Below are 23,631 nucleotides of genomic sequence, written 5' to 3'. Positions count from 1 at the left end.
ACCTGAACTGGGATCTTTAGAATTTGGATTCAGAGCTACTGTTGGGTGCTAAATTTATTCCCCAAGGGAATAAATTAGCCTGGGTTGCATATGGAAGACAGGGCCAAGCTTGATTCACGTAGTTGATTAGAAGTTATTTTACCCTGGAAACTACTGTGTCTCGGCTGGATCAGCTTAACTTGGTTGTTCTCTAGAGGAGACATGATCTCTCGTTTCTCTTTTTCCTTTTTTCATCAACAGTCAGACATCCGTGGGTTCTTGTAGTCTTAGACATCGGTTAGCTATCATTAAATATAATTTGGAGCTTTAACAATGCTGTCAGTACACCGTGGGATTTTGTCATCACTTTACTATTGGTTAAGATCTCTTTCACTTATGGAGACTTTGCCCCCTTTCATCTTTGTGGTTGCCAGACTTGTAATTTGTTTTTCTGTTTAATAGAAACCTTAGAATCATTGGTATAAAGTGAAGTACACTATGAAAAACACATGCTTTTTGAAATAGTTCTTTTCGTCTTTAAAGATGAAAATACTGTGCTTTCATCTGTTCCAATACCAGTAAATGCATATTTTATAGCATCTCCTTTAAACTCTTCAACCTGATAATTAAAAAAATTTTTTGTGTACCACGGTCAACTTTTTGAAACTGCTTTTACATGCCTCTTCATTTTCCTTTATATAGAAGAGATGTCGGACATCAAATTTCTGTAGCAGCTAAGAGAACTCTGAAAAATTTCAAATGCTAACAAAAAATCTTAAACTTCTATAGATAGAAATGTGGAAGAATCAAAATGTGTTAATTCTTTTGAAATGTATATTTCTTGACTTGCCTTTCCTTGAACTCCGAAAGGCGCATTTGGAGAAAGTGGATGAAAAAGGACCTCTCCATTGATCTTTCTAATTAGAAAGAAAATTCAAATTCAGAACTGTAATTAAACATGACTTAAATGCATGTTTAATCCAGAGGAAATATAGTTTCAAAATTTTTAATTTTAAGTATTTCAGGCCCTAAAAATAAAAATGCATTGTCATTTACAGAATGATTTGGACATTGTACATTTCATGTGGGAAACGAAGGTTTTGTTTTAAAGGCCGAATAGCATACATAAAGTTCATAACTCAACTACAGGTCAGTCCGTGTCTTTCATGCATACACACCCGTGTCACTGCCACTCAGACTGAGACAGAGCACACTTTCAGCACCCAGCAGGCTCCCTTCTCAGCGCTTCTCAATCAATACCATGCCACCCTCCAGCCCCTGTCCCATAGATTTCGTTTTGCCTGTTCTTGACTTTCACAGACGTGGAAACATACCTCCTGTGCTCTTTAGTGACTTCTTTCAGTCCACGCGATGTTTGTAGGATGATTTGTCCATGAATGTGTGTAGCAACAGTTTATCCTTTTTTCCTCCATGGTCTTCCTAAAGATGGGCTTCTGCAACAGCTCTCCTCTGGAGACATGAAGGGAGCAATACGTATAAGGAGTGATAGCAAACAGAAGCCAGCTTCGCTTTAGTTTTAGCTGAGTAAACGCCCGGTAAGGCCTTGTACCACACTCCCCACTCCAAAGCAGAACCCTGAGAAGGCTGCGCTGGAGCATGTGGTGGGTCAGGCTTCCAGCTCAACCTCTCTCCTCCTGTTCCAAACCCACTTCTTGAATGTTATGGTCACCTGGCCAGCTACCTGGCACATGACTGGAATGGTCAGGCAAAGGAGAGTGATGCCAGGGGCTGTCCTGACGAGGTGGCGCCTGAGCTGGTTTACCTCTCCCTTTACATGGAAATGAAAGATAATGGACAGTGGTCATGTGTGACATTTTAAAATCCAACGATCCCTTCCCAGAACAAATGTGGCCTGGCCAATGCTCACATTTGAAAGCCATCTTGGTACTTCCTCTTGGGGATGATTGAGAAAGAGAGCAGATAATGAGGCAAAAGTCAGGGGAAAGGGGGATGGGAATCCTTCCTCTCTTGTATAATCCTTATAATCCTATATTATTCACATGTATTTTTTTAAACGGTCAGTATCTATTTGACTCTTGACTATAGAATGAAGTCTTACGTCTTCTTCTTTCACAGATTCCCCATTACGGGCTACAGTGGAGGAACCAAGGGGAGGGGCCAGGTTGAGGCCCGGCTCTGACGCCAATGAGCGGAAGGGTGGCTTTGGGCCACTTGTATCATGTCTCTTATTCCTCATCTGTAAAATGTGGAAGTTTGACTGACGGGCCTCTCAGCACCATGGAGAAGTTTTAAAGGTGGCAAATTACACATTTTACACCTCCAGGATCTCCCCACCCTTTTATGAATAAGCATCTGTAAGACAGGCTGTCTGATTCTTCTGGAGATTCCTGAATATCCTGCCTTTGTCCAGGTTGGGCAATGCTAAATGCCAGTTCTGACCAATGGTACAGGTATTAATTTCACAGTAAGGATCTTGTTTCAATGTATTCAAATTAGGTGATATGGAGATGGAATATTCTGAGAGAAGAGTTGAGAGAAAGTGACAGGTATAAACCCCCTAACATCTGTATGTTTCTCAGAGAGACTCAAACTGCTTCCCTAGGCTTTGCAGAGCCCTCACCCAGCTTGTTTGTGTGTGTGTGTGTGTGTGTGTGTGTGTGTGTGTGTGTATGTAGAGGGAGTGTGCTATGGGCAGCCTTTCTATGTCTGCACTGTGAACAGATGTGGTCAGCATTTCTAGGGCCATTTATGGCTTTCTAGTTATATATTTTTCTTGCTTTCTTTTGCCACTTCCCTGAAAAACATCCTACATTAGTTTCCTATTGTTACTGTCGAAAATGACCACAAACTTAGTGTCTTAGAACAACATAAGTTTATTATGCCACAGTTCTGGAAGTCAGAAGTCTACCGTGGCTCTCACTGAGCTAAAATCAAGGGGCTGACAGCGTTGTGGTCCTTTCTGGAGGCCCTGGGAGAGTGTGTTTTCTTGCCCTTTCTAGCTTCTAGAGGTGGCCCGCATTCTTTGGTTTTCAGCCCTTTCCTCCATTTTCAAAGCCAGTAGTGGTTGTAGAGTCTTATTCGCATCCCATCACTCTGACACCAACCCTGCTGAACCTTTGTGCTAAAACTGGTCCAGACTTATCCAGAATAATCTCCCTACTTTAAAGTCAGCTGATCAGTAGCTTACTTCTACTTCAACTTAATTTCCCTTTGCCATGTCACATGACGTATTCACATGTTCTGGTGATTAGGATGTGAATGTCTTTTGGGAAGGGAGTGAGATTAATCTGCTCATATACAATATAGGCATATGGTAATTTCTTTATCAGACTGAAAAGAGATAGGTTAACAGTGATTAACATTTTCTCAATGCAAAACTTTTTACTTAACTCAGGGAAAAATTATCTTTTGTATAAAAATGGATGCTTCTGAGCAAATGCATGATTAGCAAAGAATAGTTGTATGTTCAGTTATTGGACAGGAGGAACAGTCTTCTTCCCTTAGGTACAGGAGTGTGAGAATGACAAAATAATACAAAAGTAAAAGTGTATTTATGTGAGGAATGTGGTGTGTGTAGGCAGCCATGCACTGGAGGGGGCTCACTCTGGCATGTGAGAGCCATTGTGTGTCTATATTTTCCTAAATTCATGTTCAGTGACATCACTGAATGGCTTGAAATTAGCCACGGTGGAAGTATTTACACCATAGAAAGTGGCAAATGCTGTAAGTCATTTGTCCCTGGAGAGCCTATTGTTAAACACTAACGGGCACACCAATAAGAGTAGAGACTCACTGCCTTCGGTTCATGCGCACAACACCGCTGTGTGGCCTTACTGCTCCTGTGGGATCCCCAGACTCTCTAGCTGTAGAAGGGGCAAATCCCAGCCTGCATCATGACCTGTGGGCCTAGCCACAAACACAGCTGCTGAAGGTCTTCCTCCGCTATATTGACCTCCCTAGTTGCTATAATAGCGTGGACTGGATGGGGAGCTACACTTTCTCTCATGTGGGCAAAAGCTTGCTTCTTCGCCACTCCCCACTGTTTGAACTTCTCTCTGTCTAGCATTTTTTCCTGACCAGTCTGTGTGTCCGTCATCGCTCCATCCACTTTGATGGAGCCAGAGCTCTTTTTTAGAGTTGCATTCACTTGTCCTCGCTTGTGCTTATCTAGCTCCCCCAGGAGCTATGAGATCAGTGCTGCCCAAACTTCAGGGGAGTAAACGGGAGCTTGTTAAAATGCAGATTCCAAGGCTATGCCCCCAGAGATTCTGATTAGAAAGGTCTGAGATGAGCCCCAAGGATCTGTATGATTGACAAGCATTATTATTATTAGCATTACTGACATTATTGACATAATTCTAATTATTGGCATCATTGACAAGATTCTGAGGCCGGAGGTTCATGGTCCACCCTGACTGGCTCAGCCTGAAAGCTCCCTGAAAGCCTGGCAGGCCAGCCTCCTTCAGCTGCATTCAGTCCATACACGGAGGATCTCAGTGGAGAAAAAGCAGAGTCATTTTAAAGAAGCACGGATCCTAGTTTCTAGAAGGCTTTTTCCCATCTGGCAGACAAAGTTTATGCCTATTCCACACACAGGTAGGTGCAGAATACCACGTTCCCAGGTTCCCAGAGAAGAGGAAACTTTTTCCCAAGAGCTTTATCGGGTGGAAATGTGAAAAATTCACACAACTGCCAAGACAGTGGGTCTTCCTGAGTCCATGTATTCTGAGTATTTGAAAACAGCTGAATGATTTATTGAACTTTTTACTTTCCATGGACATGCTTACTGGGTGTTGTTAAGATGTGAACTTCACAGCCAGAGACAATGTCTGTTGAAAGGAAGAGTCAATCTTCACTAAACCCAACCCAGCTTGTTTTTCAGCAGCAAACCAACCACTCTGACTGTGGCAATTTTCTTAGCAGGAAAAATTTTAGATGGTTGTGTGGTTTCTAGCTTTACTCTTTTTCATTTTACACGTGAACTGTTCGGGATCAGATTGGTTTTCTTTAAAACTATGGTCCAAATTAATTTATACTGACTTGATTATAAAGAAAGAGATAAATTGCTACCTTTAGGAGGTTTTGACCTCAAGTCCTCTGATATTTGAGACAAAGTTTTTTATCCCCTGGGATGCAATCCTTCAGCAGCATGTAGGCGAGTTTTGAGCAAAGCAAAGAGTAATGATAACTCTAATATAAAGGCTGTAATTTTCTAAAGAAGTCTGTTCCTTATTAAGATCAAGTACATGTCAGTCATCTTATATTTTGGGAACATCCACCAAATGCAGGAACTGCACTGGGTGCTTTTCCATGTGTGGAAAATTTTATCCAGCGTAATCAATTTCTCTAGTTCAATAAACATATTAAAAAGAAGGCAAATGAGATATTTCTGTATCTCATCAGCATGAAAAATATATTTGAGTTATCCCCTGACCACATAAGGCTTGGGCCTGAATACTACCCTGCTTCCATGGGTCTTTTCTTCATATAAAGAAAGGGGAGAACATTTGTGTTAAGTACCACACAAGAAGGTTGTGAGAATCTAATGCAATGATGTATGTGAAAGAGTAAGCAAAATTAATATAGTTTATAATTCTGAATGTATACAGTTTATAAATATTAAATTCTATATGCAAGTATACATTCCATCCATATAATTCTAATATATTTCTTTTACTCCAATGCCCTCTAGTAGTACAACAGAATTACTGTGTTATTGTTTTGAGATGAAGTTATTGTATAATATTTTAAGATGAATTATTGTATTGTCATTTTGCAATGAAAATTGTAAAATGTTTCCTCTTCCTTTGCACTTCCTTTTTTTAAAATTAACTTTCCTTCTTTTTAATAGTAACCAGCTCTTTTCTGGAAGTGTCTCAGTATGTGGGTTTTCACATACTGGTTGATCAGAGGTTTGAAGGTACAGTCAGCTCTTCCCTGCTAGCAGAGTGGAAGGAGTTAGTTTAACTCATTCTTGAGCCCCCAGAGAACTGGGTCTCATGACACGCTCTCTTTTTCTCCTTTTTCCTGCCCTCTTGAAAGTATACTGAGAGGTTTTTGAGGAGGACTCAGTTATATACATGGTCTGCAATGACTGCCTGGTTTTTCTTTCTCTTTCCAAATTTTACATCTGGCATGAAAAGAGAGGCAATTCTAAATGTAAATATGAGTTCTTGATTACTTAAAAATAATTCCTTTCTATCTCATATACATAGCAATTTTGTGTAAATATATGTTAAACATCAAGGCCCATTGAAAGAAGAAATAAATTACATAATTATACTATCTAATCAATCTAAAATACAAACACTTCAAGATTTATTAGATTTATCAAAGACACTAGCATAATTTATTTTGTTGGGCATTTTTCCTATTTACAGAAGTAACATGTTATTATAGGAAATATGATAAATCTGGAAAAATACAAAGAAGCACCAAATTGCACATTCTGCCAAAATTCGGAGATAACTCTTATTAATATTTTTAGAATAGCTTTTTAGTCTTATTTTCTTTGTAGGTATACACACACAGGCGCGCACACACACACACACACACACTCCTTTTTCACAGATTTGATTGTATTGTAATTATGTTGTGTTTTGTTTGTTTCCTTAATCAACAGACATTTATTTCTCACAGTTCTAGAGGATGGGAGGTTTAAGATTAAGGTGCAAGCAGATTCATTTCCTGGTGAGGGCCTCTTCCTGGCTTGCAGACTTCTTGCTATGTCTTTTCCTGATGGAGAGTGAGCTCTAGTGTCTCTCCCTCTTCTAAGGGCACCAGTCCATCACAGGGCCCTGCCCTCATGACCTCATCTAAACATAATTACCTTCCAAAGGCTCCACCTCCAAATACCATTACACTGGGGGTTAGGGTGTCAACATGGATTTTAAGAGATATCAACAATTAGTCCATAGCGTTTTGCCCCAGGTCCCCCAAAATTCATGTCCTTCTTCCATGCAAAATACATTTATTCCATCTTGACAGCCTCAAAAGTCTTAACTTATTCTAGCAACAACTTTAAGATCTAAAGTCCAAAGTCTCATCTAAATATCATCTAAATTAGATACAGTAATTACATTTTATAGCTAGAATTTTGTATAGTCTATATCTAACATTTTCCATATTATCAGGCATTCTTCTATAGTACAGTCCCTGGAACAGAGTAAGTGCTAAGGAAATATTTGCTGAATTAATACATAAATTATTTTCAATGGATTTATGACATTCCATCATATGAAAATACCTCAATTGATTTCACTATTCCCTTTCTTGCCCATTTTAAAGTAGAGATATCATGGGGAAAAGTGAGAAGTGATATGTATAATTATGGTCCCATTGAGGGAGGAAGAGACACTATCTGGAATGCAGGCAGAAAGCCATGTGAAGCTCCCTGTGAGGGAAGGACTGTGGAACTGACAATCACGACCATGAGCCTTATGTCTGAATGCTCTTTCAGATCACACAGTAGTTGCCTATTAACTTGGAATAATGTGGAGAGAGGGTCCTGAAGTGAGTTCAGAAACAGTCATATGACCCAAATCGGCTAGAGGGCTTTCAGTGGCAAGAAACAGAAGCCCAGCTCAAACTGGCTTAAACCATAAAGACATGCACCAAATCACATGCGTGAAAACTCAGAGGCTGGTCAGGCTTCATATGGTTCTACCAAGCCTTCTGCCTTACTCTCCTGTAATTGCCACAGCTCTGTACTCCTCTATAGATGACTTTGTTCTCAGGCTTATTCCCCTGGAGGTCTTTGTGTGGGTGTATTTGGCCATCAGAACTGCATGCTTCTTTCTTTCTTTCTTTCTTTCTTTCTTTCTTTCTTTCTTTCTTTCTTTCTTTCTTTCTTTCTTTCTTTCTTTCTTTCTTTTTCTTTCCCTTTCTTTTCTTTTCTTTTCTTTTCTTTTCTTTTCTTTTCTTTTCTTTTCTCTTCTTTCTTTTCTTTTTTTGTTTTTGACGGAGTCTTGCTCTGTAGCCCAGGCTGGAGTGCAGTGGTGCAATCTCGGCTCACTGCAACCTCCGCCTCCTGGGTTCAGGTGATTCTCCTGCCTCAGCTTTCCAAGTAGCTAGGATTACAGGCTCATGCCACCACACCCAGCTAAGTTTTTGTATTTTTAGCAGAGAGGGGGTTTCACCATGTTGGCTAGGATGGGCTCTATCTCTTGACTTTGTGATCCGCCCCCTCGGCCTCCCAAAATGCTGGGATTAGAAGCATGAGCCACCGCGCAGGGCTTTCTTTTTTCTTTTTTCTTTTCTTTTTTTTTTTTTTTTGAGAGTGTCTTGCTCTGTCACCCAGGCTGGAGTGCAGTGGTGCAATCTCGGCTCACTGCCACCACTGCCTCCCGGGTTCAAGTGATTCTCCTACATCAGCCTCCCGAGTAGCTGGGATTACAGGCTTGTGTCACCACGCCCTGCTAATTTTTGATGGTTGTGTGGTTTCTAGTAGAGACGGGGTTTCACCGTATTGGCCAGGCTGATCTCAAACTCCTGACCTCAAGTGATCTGCCCGTCTCGGTCTCCCAAAATGCCAGTATTACAGGCTGAGGTACTGCACCTGGTCAAAACTACATTCTTTCTTATTCACAAAGAAGAAAGAAAGAGAATAAGAGAGTATATCTTGGCATATCACATAAAAGAAAGAAATAATTTTCCCTGAAGACTCCAGCAAATCTCTTTTACGTTTCATTGGACCCAGTGGGCCTAGACATCTCCCTTCCTCAGCCAAGTACTGACAAGGGGAAAGGGAACAGGATTACCAGGATTAACTCACACGAACCAGCCAGGGTGAAATAATTGTTGTTGATATGTTGGTATGTGTAATCCATTCCTGTGAAACAAACAGTGAAAAAATCCCAATGGTAAGTATTGATTTAGCTCAGGTCTCCGTGTCTTGGCTGGTCTAGGCTGAGTGTACCTGATAGAGCTTAGCTGGGCTGCCTTTGCTCCCTGTAAATCTCCTTCTCTGCTCCATATAGCTTCTCGTGGGACCAAAGGCAAATTCTTTTCATGGTAAGAGTGGAAAAGAAATAGGGCAAGTGGAAGTGACACATCATCCCTTCTCGTTTTATTGGCCAACACCAGTCACATGACTAACCTCAAAGTCAAAAGGAGGAGAAATATATTCTGTCTGGTGAGTGGAGGAACTCCAAAATCACATGGCAAAGGGTGTGAGCAGTACGAAGACCAGGGTGAGATGAGCAAATACTTGTCTTCAATGAAAAGTTTAAGGGGCATCAACATATTTAATCAAGGTAAATAATTAATATGAAATATTTTTAAAAACCAAAGTTAATGCAAAAACATTTGGGATGAGCAAAATACCAAAGTTTTAAATAAAGACAGGATTGGTGTAGGAATGGGTAAGTATTAATGCTAATAACTCAATCTACCATAGTCCACCAACCACAATGTCCCCTTTTGAGGACTTCCATGCTCAGCCTTAGAAGATGCACACAGAACTCTGCCGTCTTTTTTATTTTTTTGAGACAGAGTTTCACTCTTGTTGCCCAGGTTGGAGTGCAATGGCGCGATCTCAGCTCACAGCAACCTCCTGGGTTCAAGAGATTCTTCTGCTCTCAGCCTCCCAAGTAGCTGGGATTTCAGGCATGTGCCACCACGCCTGGCTAATTTTGTATTTTTAGTAGAGATGGGGTTTCTCCATGTTGGTCAGGCTGGTCTCAAACTCCCGACCTCAGGTAATACACCCGCCTCGGCCTCCCAAAGTGCTGGGATTATAGGCATGAGCCACCGTGTCCGGCCTGCCCTTTTAAATTTCATTGCTTGTACGGCAACAAAAGCCAAAATTGACAAATGGGATCTCATTAAACTAAAGAGCTTCTGCACAGCAAAAGAAACTACCATCAGAGTGAACAGGCAACCTACAGAATGGGAGAAAATTTTTGCAATCCAATCATCAGACAAAGGGCTAATATCCAGAACCTACAAAGAACTCAAACAAATTTACAAGAAAAAACCAAACAACCCCATCAAAAAGTGGGCAAAGGATATGAACAGACATTTCTCAAAAGAGGACATTCATACAGCCAACAGACACATGAAAAAATGTTCATCATCACTGGCCATCAGAGAAATGCAAATCAAAACCACAATGAGATACCATCTCACACCAGTTAGAATGGCAATCATTAAAAAGTCAGGAAACAACAGATGCTGGAGAGGATGTGGAAAAATAGGAACACTTTTACACTGTTGGTGGGATTGGAAACTAGTTCAACCATTATGGAAAACAGTATGGCGATTCCTCAAGGATCTAGAACTAGAAGTACCATATGATCCAGCCATCCCATTACTGGGTATATACCCAAAGGACTATAAATCATGCTGCTATAAAGACACATGCACACGTATGTTTATTGCAGCACTATTCACAATAGCAAAGACTTGGAATCAACCCAAATGTCCATCAGTGACAGACTGGATTAAGAAAATGTGGCACATATACACCATGGAATACTATGCAGCCATAAAAAAGGATGAGTTTGTGTCCTTTGTAGGGACATGGATGCAGCTGGAAACCATCATTCTCAGCAAACTATCGCAAGAACAGAAAACCAAACACCGCATGTTCTCACTCATAGGTGGGAACTGAACAATGAGATCACTTGGACTCGGGAAGGGGAACATCACACACCGGGGCCTAGCATGGGGAGGGGGGTGGGGGGAGGGATTGCATTGGGAGTTATACCTGATGTAAATGACGAGTCGATGGGTGCTGACGAGTTGATGGGTGCAGCACACCAACATGGCACAAGTATACATATGTAACAAACCTGCACGTTATGCACATGTACCCTAGAACTTAAAGTATAATTAATAAATAATTTTTAAAAAAATTTTATTGCTTGTTTCTTTTCAGGTCTATAGCTCAAGTATCTGCGTATCCTGGAAGTCTCTAAGAAATTGAATAGAAGTAATCTCAAGAAAATATCCTTAAGGATAAATTATTCCTTATATTTTTTGTTTTAAAAAAGGAAAACAAAACAAGAAAAGAAAATCATGTTCCATTCAATAGTTCTTGTACATTAATTCATTCCTTGCTTGCTGGTTTAAGAATTAGTGCAATTCCCATAAAAAAAAAATAGAATTAGTAAGGTAGTACAATGATTTTTCTAGAGACTGAGTTTCGTAATACTTTTAGATTTTAAATACGGTACATGTTTTAACAAAGTACAGCTAAAGTCTTTTTGGATCGGTCACAAGTTATGCCACGAGTGCTTAACTCTTTATAAATGAGATGAGTTTAGGAATTCAAGAGCAGAGGTTCCTGTGGGGAGACCATTCTCCCATCTTATTTGATGAATGATGTGCTAATCCCAGCACTGAAGCTGTTGGCAGAAAGGAAAGACTTCCGAAATTGACAGGACTTGTGTGTGGAACTGCCATGGGTCCACGGGCTGCCATAGAATTATGCAGGAAGTAATTTTCAAGGAAACAAGAAGGAAAACATGATTGGGTCCAAAATTCTATCATTGTTTTATTTAAAAAGCAAATCTCTTCTCTAGCTTGAAACGCTAGAGCTACAATTTATTTCTTCTTAAGTTTGTCCCAGTGGGAGTCACAAGCCAGGTCATATGGGGTGATGACCATCTTTCCACCTCCTCTAATGCTCGCCCCTGGAGTCCAGCTTCCTCCAGAGACTTATGAAAAGGAAGGATAGGGTGGAGGCTGGCACCAAACCAAGAAGAAATGTGAATCTTGTCATGTGGTGAGAACTGACCAATGCTAGTGAATTGTTAGCTCAACAGATCTCAGGTGATGGCCTGACCTGGAGTCTGAGGTGTCCACATTTACAGTCATCTCTACAGTTGATTTCGGTACCGCATCTCCTGGAGGCACCCGGCAAAAGGAAAGAGTTGACTTGGCAAACAACTGACTCACAGTGACAGAGCTGTGCATTGAGTGGGATTTAAAATGAAAATGGAGAAAGAGGGAGTATAAATCCTTGAAGAGCCGATGAAAGCTGGCTACTATGGGGACAGCAAGTATCGTTTGGAAATAAGTATGAGTAAGCGAGGTTTCTGGAGAAAACAATGACGAGAGGCAGAACTAAAACCAATGGTGTCAGAGGCCTCTATGTCTACATACTGAACAGGTGAATATATGAAACAAGTGAAGCGATTTTCATAGTGCAGGGTAGTTATATGAGTTCCCAAGAATAACGAAGATTTGAAGCAAAACAAAGGAAAGGATAGCCTAATCAATTCAACATACCTGGTAAAAAGTAGCTGGTGTGCTGCCATCTGCCCCCTAAATTTCCCCTTTGGAATCTGTTTTATATACAGTATTGAGTTATCTGTTTTCTGAAACCCAGATGTAATAATGCCATTTCCCTAATTCAAGAAAGTTTGGTTGGCTGGGCATGGTGGCTCACGCCTCCAGTTTCAGCACTTTGGGAGGCTGAGGTGGGTAGATCGCCTGAGGTCAGGAGTTTGAGATCAGCCTGGGCAACATGGTGAAACCCTGTTTCTACTAAAAATACAAAAATTAGCCAGGTGTAGTGGTGCATGCCTGCAATCCCAGGTATTGTTTGAACCTGGAAGAGAGAGTTTGCAGTGAGCTGAGATCGAGTCATTGCATTATAGCCTGGGTGACAAGAGCTAGACTCCTTCTCAAAAAAAAAAAAAAAAAAAAAAAAAAAAAAAATTTGGTGAATTCTCACTGTCTACACACTAAAGTTTAGACTTTACCCTGGTAAACAAAAGCCACCCCCTGCCCCTACCTCCCATACTGTAGCCACACAGGCCCTTATTATTTTCATGTCACGCCCTTCTCATTGAGTTTTACTTATGTAGCCTCCTCTCCCTGGAATGCCCTTCCTGTCCTTTGCTGGGAAACTCCTACACATCCTTCAAGACCCAACTCACATGTCAGTACTTCACCACAGCCTTCTCTCACAGGCCAAGTGGAAATGATCGCTTCCTGCTCTGTTTTCAAATAGCTAACAGTTTGTATTTCAGGTACAGGACTTAGAATTTTATTTTTATTATTAGTTGCTGTTGTCTTCCATCTCTTGAACAGGTTTGTAAGACCAGTGATGGAGTGAGGGCCTGCAGCAGAGTAGGCAGTCACTGACTGTCAGTAAACGAGGGAAGAAACGAGGGCAGGAGACGCATCTGCACAGGAAAGTGTGAGCCTGAGAGTGACGGGGCCGTGAGAGACAGAGACAGAGAAAGAAAGAGAGAGAGAGAGACAGACAGACACACACACACACACACACACACACACACACACACAGATGGAGAGACACACACACAGACAGAGACATACAGAGAGACAGAAAGAGAGACAGAGACAGAGACAGAGAGAAAGAGACAGAGATAGACACAGAGAGAGAGACAGAGAGAGGGAGACAGACAGAGAGAGAGACAAAGAGAGTACACCTTTGGTTAGAGATGTCCCTAAGGGCAGGTCCTAGATTTGTAGGTCCTGGTGGGATGTTTTTGAGGGCCCAATGCTGAAGAGGGACGTATTGTAGGAAGTGAAGTTGAACTGTCGTGAGCAGAGTTCTGTCTGCCTGGGGCTACACCCATGCCCTGTGCACTGCTCTAAGCTCTGGGAAAGTGTGGCCAAGAATTGCTTCTAGTAGGGTAGGTGTCTGTGTGTGTGGGTGCATGTGTGTGTGTCTGTGTGTGTGTGTGTGTGTGTCTGTGTGCAGAGTTGCAGGGGGAAGGGAAGAGAGACCGTAGCACAGTAAAGTTTGAAACTAGGTGAGCAAAGAGAAAAAGAAAATATAGGAAGGAATCTTGCAAGCATGGCCGTGTCCGCCATCACTCCTCTGCTGTGTAATTTGGCCTCTGTGTGTATGTGTATGGGGGATGGTGAGGCATGGGAGAGGGTAGTCACACATCCTTTAAGAGGCAAAACTGTGGCAGGAGATGAATAGCAGTGATTGTGGCCAGGGGTGGGGACATGACTGCTCCTGTGGTAAGACAGAGAAAATGGCATGTGCCTCAGATACAGCTCACAAAACAGGCCCAGGGCAGGGATAGCAGCACTAGGGGGTTGGTCAAGGTGACGGGCCATCACTCCCTTTACAGCAGACCTCCAGAAAATTCCTATCTTCGCTTGCTGACAATGTCATTTTCCAGAGGACACAGGAAGAACTAGGGAAACTGCTCCCGTCAATACATGTAAATGACCAAGTGCATACAGTGCTACTTGTGACCACCTTGGGAGAAAGAGTGTGCTGACTGGCGGGGAGATTCAGATATGAACAATTTTCACTGAACTCTAAATGTGTAGAATGCTTTTTTTCTCTCTCTCTTTTTCTTTCTTTCTCTCTTTCTTTCTTTCTTTCTTTCTTTCTTTCTTTCTTTCTTTCTTTCTTTCTTTCTTTCTTTCTTTCTTTCTTTCTTTTTCTTTCTCTCTCTCTCTCTTTGTTCCTTCCTTCCTTTCTCTCTCTCTCTTCCTTCCTTCCTTCCCTCCCTCCCTTCCTTCTTTCCTTCCTTCCTTCCTTCCTGCCTTCCTGCCTTGCTGCCGTCCTGCCTTGCTGCCTTGCTGCCTTCCTGCCTTGCTGCCTTCCTGCCTTCCCTCTTTCTGTCTTTCTTCTCTCTCTCTTTCTCTCTCTCTCATATTCTCTCTTTTTTTGACAAAGTCTCGCTCCGTCGCCCAAGCAGGAGTACAGTGGCATGATCTCAGCTCACTGCAACCTCTGCTTCCCAGGTTCGAGCAATTTTCCCGCCTCAGCCTCCTGAGTAGTTGGGATTACAGGCACCTGCCACCACACCCAGCTAGTTTTTGTGTTTTTAGTAGAGACAGGGTTTCGCCATGTTGGTTAGATTGGTCTTGAACTCCTGACCTCAGGTGACCCACCCGCCTCGGCCTCCCAGAGTGCTGGGATTATAGGCATGTTCCACCGTGCCTGGCCTTAGAATGTTCATTTCTTTATTTTATTTTATTTTATTTTACTTTAAGTTCTGGTATACGTGTGCAGAATGTGCAGGTTTGTTACATAGGTATACATGTGCCACGGTGGTTTGCTGCACCTATCAACCCGTCATCTAGTTTTTAAGCCCCACATGCATTAGGTATTTGTCCTAATGCTCTCCCTCCCCTTGCCCCCAACCCCTTGACAGGCCCTCCCTGTATCCCAAAGGATTAATATGCTCATTTCTGAAAATTCAGGGGAAAGATGGACACTACCGGTTCCATGGCCCAGGGTTTTGGAAGAGGCAGCCTCCAATTGACCAGATGCACTGAGTCCCTGGGACTCAGACGGTGTCTTTACAGCTCGAGCTTACTGAAAATAACAGAGAGACACCTCCACTCATCCCCTCCAACAGAGTGGCTGCACCGGCAGCTCTCTAATGAGCTCTAACTCCACAGGGGCAGTTATGAAACTGCTGCAAAAAGGATGCAATCAAGATAGAAGCCAGTAACGAGCACAGAAGGCATAAGAAAGACCTGCATCAGAGAGGCCAAAACCCAAAATGCGCTGCAGGTTGTGGGAGCGGCTGAAGAGCCTGGAGAAGCCACTTATAGTCATTATAAGTCAGATCAAAGGAGTGTGTTTGACTGATGAGAGGACCCCATGGTTACAATCATGGGGCCTTATCTCAGCTTCCATACTTACAGAAAGGACATGATTGGTGTCTATCCTAGAGGGTGGTTTTAAGAATTAAACAAAATGACATGTGTGAAACTCTTGGAACAGTGTCTGGCCCGCGGCAGGAGGTGTGCGTGACGTGACCTGCCTGAGGCCATCTGTGTCCTTACGTGTGTGTTTCTGTGAAGCAGACCCAGTGCAGGGCACCAGGGATGTGGTGGGAGCCACACGGATGACGTTCCTGTCCTCAGGGAGCTCACACTTATGAGGGGGCAATAGAGGTTGGGGGTGGATAGCCTTGGGGGAGAGGGGTGGGGGTTGTCGGGAAGAGGGAGTTGTTGAAACTGCAAGGGAGGCAGGTGGGTGGTGAGGGCAGAGCAGTGACAAAAGGTTGGGGATAAGGAACTGAGAGTGGGCCCTGACTGCTGAACAGGGAGAGCTGCTGCAAGAGGCTTGGAGAAAGCAGAACTCAGGCACTTTCTATTTGGTTTTAGTCTTCCTTGACAAATAGAATCAATTCCAGATGAAAACAGCTTAAATACTAGAGAGGGGCAATCAAAAGAGCACCTTAGCCGGGTGTGGTGGTGCATCTGTAGTCCCAGCCACTCAGGGTGCTGAGCTGGGAGGATAGCTTGAGCTCAAGTCCGAGGCTGCAGTGAGCTGCGATTGTGCCACTGCACTGCAACCTGGCAACAGAGCGAGATCCAGGCTCATACAAAAAAGAGCGCTCAGCTCTTCCGAATCTGGCCTGGCCCCTCCGCCTGAGCTCTGGGTTCCTGCCTTCCTTGGTCCTCTCATGTTGACTGTCACGACTTAACAGCCCAGTCTAGGAACACCTGCGGTGAACTCGGGATTTCTTTGACATTTCAACTGTTATTTTACAAGGCTATGGTTGAATAGAAAACAACATAAGACCTTCTGATTAGTGGTTTTAGAAAAGCTTTGTTTCAGTGGTGCAAATTAGGTAGGTGGAGGAAATTAACCATGAAGACTGGAGTTTACATTTTCTGGAAATTGTTTCATGCCGTCTTCTAGGGAAACAGTGTCCTGTAAAAAGTAGACTATTGAACACAATTTGAAATTTTAGGCCTGAACAGACCATTTGCTTTTAGGAGCAAATTCTAGGGAGTCATTTCCCTTGAAGGTAGAAGTGGGCCTTTGGTAAAAAGTCCAATAACTGGCCAGGCGTGGTGGCTCATCCCTGTAATCCCAGCACTGTGGGAGGTGAAGGTGGGCGGATCATGAGGTCAAGACATTGAGACCATCCTGGCCAACATGGTGAAACCCCGTCTCTATTAAAAATATATAAATTAGCCGTGTGTGGTGGTGGGTGCCTGTAGTCCCAGCTACTTGGGAGGCTGAGACAGGAGAATTGCTTGAACCTGGGAGGCAGAGCTTGCAGTAAGCAGAGATTGTGCCACTGCACTCCAGCCCGGGTGACAGAGCAAGACTCTGTCAAAAAAAAAAAAAAAAGGTCCAGTAACCACTGTACAATTTTTAAAGCCTAAATGCAGAGGAGGGAGAAATGTATAGACAGAAGTATTTGTTTCAGCTTTGCTTGAAGAGGCAGAATCTGGAAACCATCCATCTGTAGGGGAATGGTACAAAAGTGACTGTATGGACTACTGTGTGATTCTCAATGAGATGATGCAGATGATGCTAGAGGGTTGTCCATGAGGTATTATTAAGTGCGCAAAGCAAACCATGGAATAAAGAGTGCATTGCTTCCATATCTGTATAAACAAACAGCAAAACACCCCAATTTTGCCCACATGCATCAATATCTAGTTGTCTAAGCATGGACAGAGGTATTATCTTGGGCAAGCAAGAATGAAGGAATTTCAGGAAGAGAAATAATTTATATAACCATGAGTTGTTTTATTTCGTATAAATAAATACATTAAAGAAACAATTTAAATCATATATCAAATGGAATAAGAAATAAGGAAAAATGTCATGGTAATTTTATATCGTATTCTATATCATAAAACTGCATTTTAAAGTTATCTGATATGAGAAAAAAGCATCAAAGCTCTCCCCTCCTGAGTCTTTGGGAGAAATAAACAGCACATCATGCTGATTTGATGGCCGCGAGTCCCCCTGGTCACCACTACATGTGCCCAGGGTGCTCTTAGCCTGCCTCTAGAAGCTACAACTAAGGTTCAGATTTCCTCTACTTGCCAAAACTTGGGTCTTTAAGTTCTACTGACGCTGAATGTCATGCTCTGTCACTTCACAAAACCTATGGCCCTGACCCTCTTCCAAAAATGTTGCTTCCCACCTGTCTGGCAAACTCTTAGCATCGTGGTTATGAGGATGAATGCTGTCACTGAATGCCTGGCTTTAAACTCCAGCTCAGCCACGCGGTAGCTGCTTGACTTGGGCAAATTACTTGATCTCTCTGTGCATCATGAAATGGAGATAGTACTGACATCTACACACAGGGTCTTGAGAGAATGAAACAAATTAATATATCTGAAAGTGCATATAGATGGCAGCAGTGTCTGCTGTATCTTTTTTTTTTTGAGATGAAGACTCCCTGCAATCCCCTTTGCAATGTAATGCAATGGCACGATCTTGGCTCACTACAACCTCCGCCTCCCTGGTTCAAACGATTCTCCTGCCCCAGCCTCCTGAGTAGCTAGGATTATAGGCATGCACCACCATGCCTGGCTAGTTTTTGTATTTTTAGTAGAGATGGAGTTTCACCATGTTGGCCAGGCTGGTCTCGAATTCCTGACCTCAAGTGTTCCGCCAGCACCCCTGACTCCTTACCTCAAGTGACCTCCCACCTCCGCCTCCCAAAGTGCTGGGATTATAGGCGTGAGCCGCCACTCCTGGCCCGTATCTTCTTGTACTGCTTGCTCTTATTATTATTCATCTTTCCAGGCTCTGCCTGGACATCACCTCTATCTGGGATACATCCTTTCCTGAACTCCCAGATTACTTGTCTCCTTCCTCCTTCATGCTCCATCAGCAGCCTACACCCCGTCTTCTGGTACACTTCACTGCACGTTTCTTTGTCTTCCCTCAACAACGCCCCTCCCCACCCACGTCCACCACCACCTTGGACTATAAGGTACTTGAGGGCAGGAACCAAGCTTCTTCATTTCTGAGTTGCCGGCCTTTGGCACAGTGCCCAGCATGTAGTGGAGGCTCAGTTGAAGAGGTGGAAGGAAGGATAGAGGGACAAATCCATTCCTGAGATCCTTTTTATTGAGGCTGTTTCCCAAACACCGGAAAGTCTCAGCCTTTGTGTTTGTTTTCTAGTACAATAACACCTATTGGTACTTACCTTTGATTGGTGTGCATTGTCTAATTGATCTTTCTGTCAGTCATGTTCCAACTGAAGTTATGTGCTATTTTGATCATGGGCTGTATCTGCTTTCTTTGATGTGCTTTTTAGTTGCTCACCAGAAGAGTCTCAGCCTTTTTCCATTTGCCACACTGAATGGGATAGTCTAGGAGGGAGGAACTGTGGAGATGGTGCGCCTTGGGATGTCCAGAAGACAGTGACCAGAATTTCAAGAGAGGTTTTCAGATTTCACAGTATAATAAGAGAAAAGGAGCCCATCCCTTAAATGAAGAACTTTCAATCACTTCTCCCCATGTGCATGTTTCAATTTCATTTCTTTTCATCAACTCCTTCCCTTTGATGATGGGTTGCATTGAAAACTCTTAAGAAAAGTAGGATATGTAAAATGAACTGTGTTAAGAAGAGGATCATTTCAAAGAATAGCCATCTACTCTAATGAGGAAGTCCCTTCAGTCAAGCAAAAAGCTGAAGGTAAGTCAATAGGGTGAAAGTACTGCTGGTCCTCATCCTGTTGGAAATAATACATTATCTAGTTAAAGGTGTCTCCTGTGTTTTAGGTTATGGAGGTGGGGGAGGATTTGTACAAACTTATTTCCATTTCTTTGCACATAGGAACTAGATATAATGTGAATCTAGTGTAAATTACCATGATGTCTCCTTCAACATTCATCAAGACTTCTGACTAGTCTACTTGATCTGTGAAAATGAGATTACTTGAAGACCTGTCACAGATTTTAAAGCTGAACAAGATATATTGATTTTACAAATATTTTTATGTCACCCTATATCTTAATAAAATAACATTTACATCTGGAGAGTGTCTCAGTTGAAGAGCCTGCCCGAAGCCAGATCTATTTATTTAAATCGAGAAAGGCAGAGGCCGTGCTGGCAGCCTTTCAGCTTGTACGACTTCCGTGATTGAACATAGATAATAATAATTTTGGGTGCATATGAGCAGATTTCAGAGAGAAGGGAATGAACCCCTGTATTTACAGAATGAGTCAGCAGGCAGCTATTCAGATGCTGAGACCGAGAGCAGACATAGCTGATTTTCTTCTCTCATTTTAGAATTCAAACCTATGTGGAGATTCTAATGGAATTTCAGAAACAGATCCTCATTTCTGGGAATTTCACTTTATAGCAAGGTGACGAAAGGGCCGGGCTTCCAAAGTGAGCATGAGAGAAGCACCTTCTGGGATAGCACTGTTGTCATTTCCCAGAGGGGATGAGACCTGTGAAGCCTGCTGTCCTTTTGTGGTGTGACCAGGGGCTGGGCACCATGGGGATTTGATGCCTTTCTTTGGGGGTGAGTCTAACTGTCCCATAGAGAGGAGACGGGCAGCCATCCTTATGTCACATTCTCTTCTCCACGGCAAAACAGTCCCGAACCAGAGGCTATCTTGGGATTCACAGCCTTTGGGGTTGCCAACAAGGAAGAGCTACAGGTTCCTCCAGAAAAATGTGTGTCTCACATCAAAATTCTTTTCAATCATACATTCTAGGGCATTCCCATTTTTGGAAGCTCAACTTTAGGGGAAATGCCTCTTTTGGGGAATTGTGGGACAGTGATTAAGTCTTCAATATTCTTTCATTGGGAGAAATTTATTCCCTGTTCTACTCAAAGGCAACTTTAGGAACTCTATGATAACACCTACTAACAATACACAGGAAAAGAACAGGTTTATTTAGATTTCAAAGTGCAAATAGGTTTTAGTTTATACTTAAAGATTACTTTCTATTGGCATTAGTATTACTGTAACCCAGGGTGATTACCTGAGTGATCTCAAACCTTAAGGGAGTATTGTGATATTATATTCCTGTGGAAAAAAATTTAATCAAACTTGATAAAGATGAATGTTGGGTCCATGAAACCAATACAGCTGGAGACCAAAGACTGGAATAGGCATCATCAAAATGATCCCTTGGTTTAAGCATGTTCTTTACAAGCGCATTGTTTCAGTACACATATGTGGGACAGGCAGGAAGGAGGCCATCCAGAGCAGTGACATCCATATCCTGCAGAGATCAGTTTCCTAATGGGAAGACGGAGCCCAGTGGCCCCAGGCAGGTAAGGTTTGATGGGGAGAATGAGGGAGGAAAGGGCCAGAGCCTGGGGAAGGGAGTGGGGAACTCAGTAACCAAGGATGACCTCGGGGGCCCCCAGGAGCAGCCTTCCCGGGCAGCAGAGAGAGGAGGAAGGCTGAGAGTGAGCTTCAGGTCCAGTTCACTTCTTCCCTAATTCTTTCTACTTTCCATTCGTATGTGTTCAGAGAAGCCATCCTCAAGTCTGATTCATTGGCTAGGTATATATTCAATCAGACTCTAATGCTTTGGCTTGAGCTATAATAGAAATCACAATTTCATCTGTAAATCATTCCAGATAGCATAATATGGAATTAATTTCTGGTTATATTTGCTTGGGAGTCTTTTATGCAGTTTTGAAAATTTGCAGTGAGTTCGGCCTTGCTTTTGATTTAATCTCATTTTCGTCATATTTCTACCCACAGGATTGAAATGGTGGCTGGCAAACGGAATCAATTTGCAAGCAGACTTTAAAGAAGTCCATATTTAAGCTAAAATATCTTTGCAAATATTCAACCTTTTCAAACATTTATTGGATCAGTGTCTGATAGAAAGAAACAAATGTAACAATTTATAATGCCACTTTAAAAACATTAAAAATCATTTGCAGTACACAGGGTCAACACCCTATTGATTAAAAGAGTATAGGCAAAAAGCCACTATTAGAAAACAAAACAAAAAAAAAATGGAGAAGTGGTTTGCCTACATATATTATCAAGTGTAACTATTAAACTGAGCCCAAAATCTATTGTTTTAGTCTGCTCAGGCTGCCGTAACAAAAATGCCATAGACTGGGTATCTTAAACAGTAGCCATTTATTCCTCCCAGTTCTAGGGGCTGGGAAGCTCAAGATCAAGGTGCTGGCATGGTAGATTTCATTCTGAGGCCTCTTCTTGTGTTGTGTAGGTGGAAACCTTCTTTCTGTGTCCTTACATAACCTCTTTTGTTGACCTCTTTCTTTGTGCTTATGAGTGAGAGAGCTCTTGGTGTCTCTTCCTCTTTATATAAGGGCATTATCACTATTGAATTAGGGTCCCACCCTTATGACTTAATTTAACCTTAATTAACTCCATAAAGGCCTTATCTCCAAATATTGTCACATTTGAGGTTAGAGCTTCACCATATGCGTTTGGGGGAGGGGCATGACCATTTAATCCATAATGTGTGTCATAATTAAATTTGTAGCTCTACATATTTATATTAGTTAAAATACAACCATTTGATTTTATTGGACTTTAAAATATATTTGACTTTATGTCAGTTCAAAAATAATAAACAAAATTCAACAGACATTACACTTAAAACCTGTTCATGATATGCAAATTGTACTACCATAAAGACAGAATAAAAATATAATAGAAAGAGTAGAAAAATAAAGTAATTGTTCTTGGATCTCTCTAGGAGGCAAGCTTAAGATGTTATCACTATCCTTTTATAATGATGGTGATGATGATGATGCTGTTATTCTACAGTTTTATAACACTTTACAGAACATTCTGATCTGCCTGACCTTATTTACACTGGAGTTTCGGAAGCTCTCCCAAAGGCATCTGTCTGTTGAATGGTGGAGGGTTTGTGGCAGAGAGGGACTAACTGGGCAGTTTCCTGCATTCTGTGGATGCAGACAAGTCCCCCGTGTTTCATGGGCTGGAGGAACCTGCCACCACCGCAGGAGGTGGCCAGCTAGATGACTTCTCTGGCAGAGGGACATTCAGACTGAAGGCTCAGATTCCCCTTCCCCTCCTCTTGAGGAAGCAGGAAGACCCCTGCCAAACAGGTAAGGAGGAGCCCTGCCATGACCAGATTACATGGGTAAGGCCCTGAGCCGAGTGCCCGGTTACTAGGGAATCTTCTATAAGATGTAGTTTTTAGAATTAATTATAATAACCAAAATAGCACAACAGGGCAGTTTGGCACTACCTTCAGCAGGGGCAGCCTGGGTATTCTGGAACTGAAACTCCTGCTGCTTTCTCCTACTTTCAATCCCAGGGCTGTCCGTAGCTCTGCCATCTGCTCTGGTCACAGGTGTCCTTTTTTCATTTTGGGGTATGCTTCTAGTCCTGTGACTGAGAATTTGAATAGACTGGCCTTCGCCCTGTGCAGAAAAGCTTGACTAATAGGTCAAGTTTACCTGTTGGACACACTGTCTACTAGGCTATTGTCCCTGCAAGGACAGAATATCCCTCTGCTGTGTTCAGTGTTGTGTCTCTAGGACGGGATCAGTGCCTGGCACATTATGGGTGCTCAAGAAGTATTTGTTGAGTGAGAACTCACACTTCACAGTTCTGAGCCTTGGGGAAGTAACCAAGTGCCAAGTTCAGGAGATAATTCACCCCTTGTTAACACTATTGAAAAATAACAAGAGAACAAAATAAAGTGTGTAGAAGTAGCTTGTATAAAATACAATTGGGTTTTTCTTGCCAGTACCTAAGCTCACTAAACTGAAGTGAAATATCCCAACACCATGTCAAAACATTTACATATGCTTTTCTCATGGAAAGCCTGGGATTATGGCAAAGCCTCAGCCACAGTGCTTAGAGTGCCTTTGATCACCATGAATTCCAGACTTGTCCATGACATCGTTTTGACAGTGATGTTGTGGCTGGAGTAGAGGTCTGCCCATCAAATGGCTTAGCCTCTGCTTCCTGGCTCTGTTCCTGACTCGGGTGACCTCACCGCATAATCTCAGTAAGTTCCGGTCATG

The 23,631-nt window shown here is 42.5% G+C and overlaps 1 long non-coding RNA gene across 1 annotated transcript; it reads left to right on the top strand.

The window, feature by feature from the left end:
- The first annotated feature begins 4,379 nt into the window (after positions 1-4,379).
- Positions 4,380-19,659, top strand: LOC105488999 (uncharacterized). Its single transcript, XR_003019675.2, has 3 exons — positions 4,380-4,557; positions 18,936-19,316; positions 19,458-19,659. It is a non-coding gene; the product is annotated as an uncharacterized lncRNA (long non-coding RNA).
- Positions 19,660-23,631: the final 3,972 nt, after the last annotated feature.

Source organism: Macaca nemestrina, chromosome 5 (assembly GCF_043159975.1).
Source record: "Macaca nemestrina isolate mMacNem1 chromosome 5, mMacNem.hap1, whole genome shotgun sequence".
Classification (NCBI taxonomy): Eukaryota; Metazoa; Chordata; class Mammalia; order Primates; family Cercopithecidae; genus Macaca; species Macaca nemestrina.
This window is presented reverse-complemented; position numbering and strand designations above follow the sequence as displayed.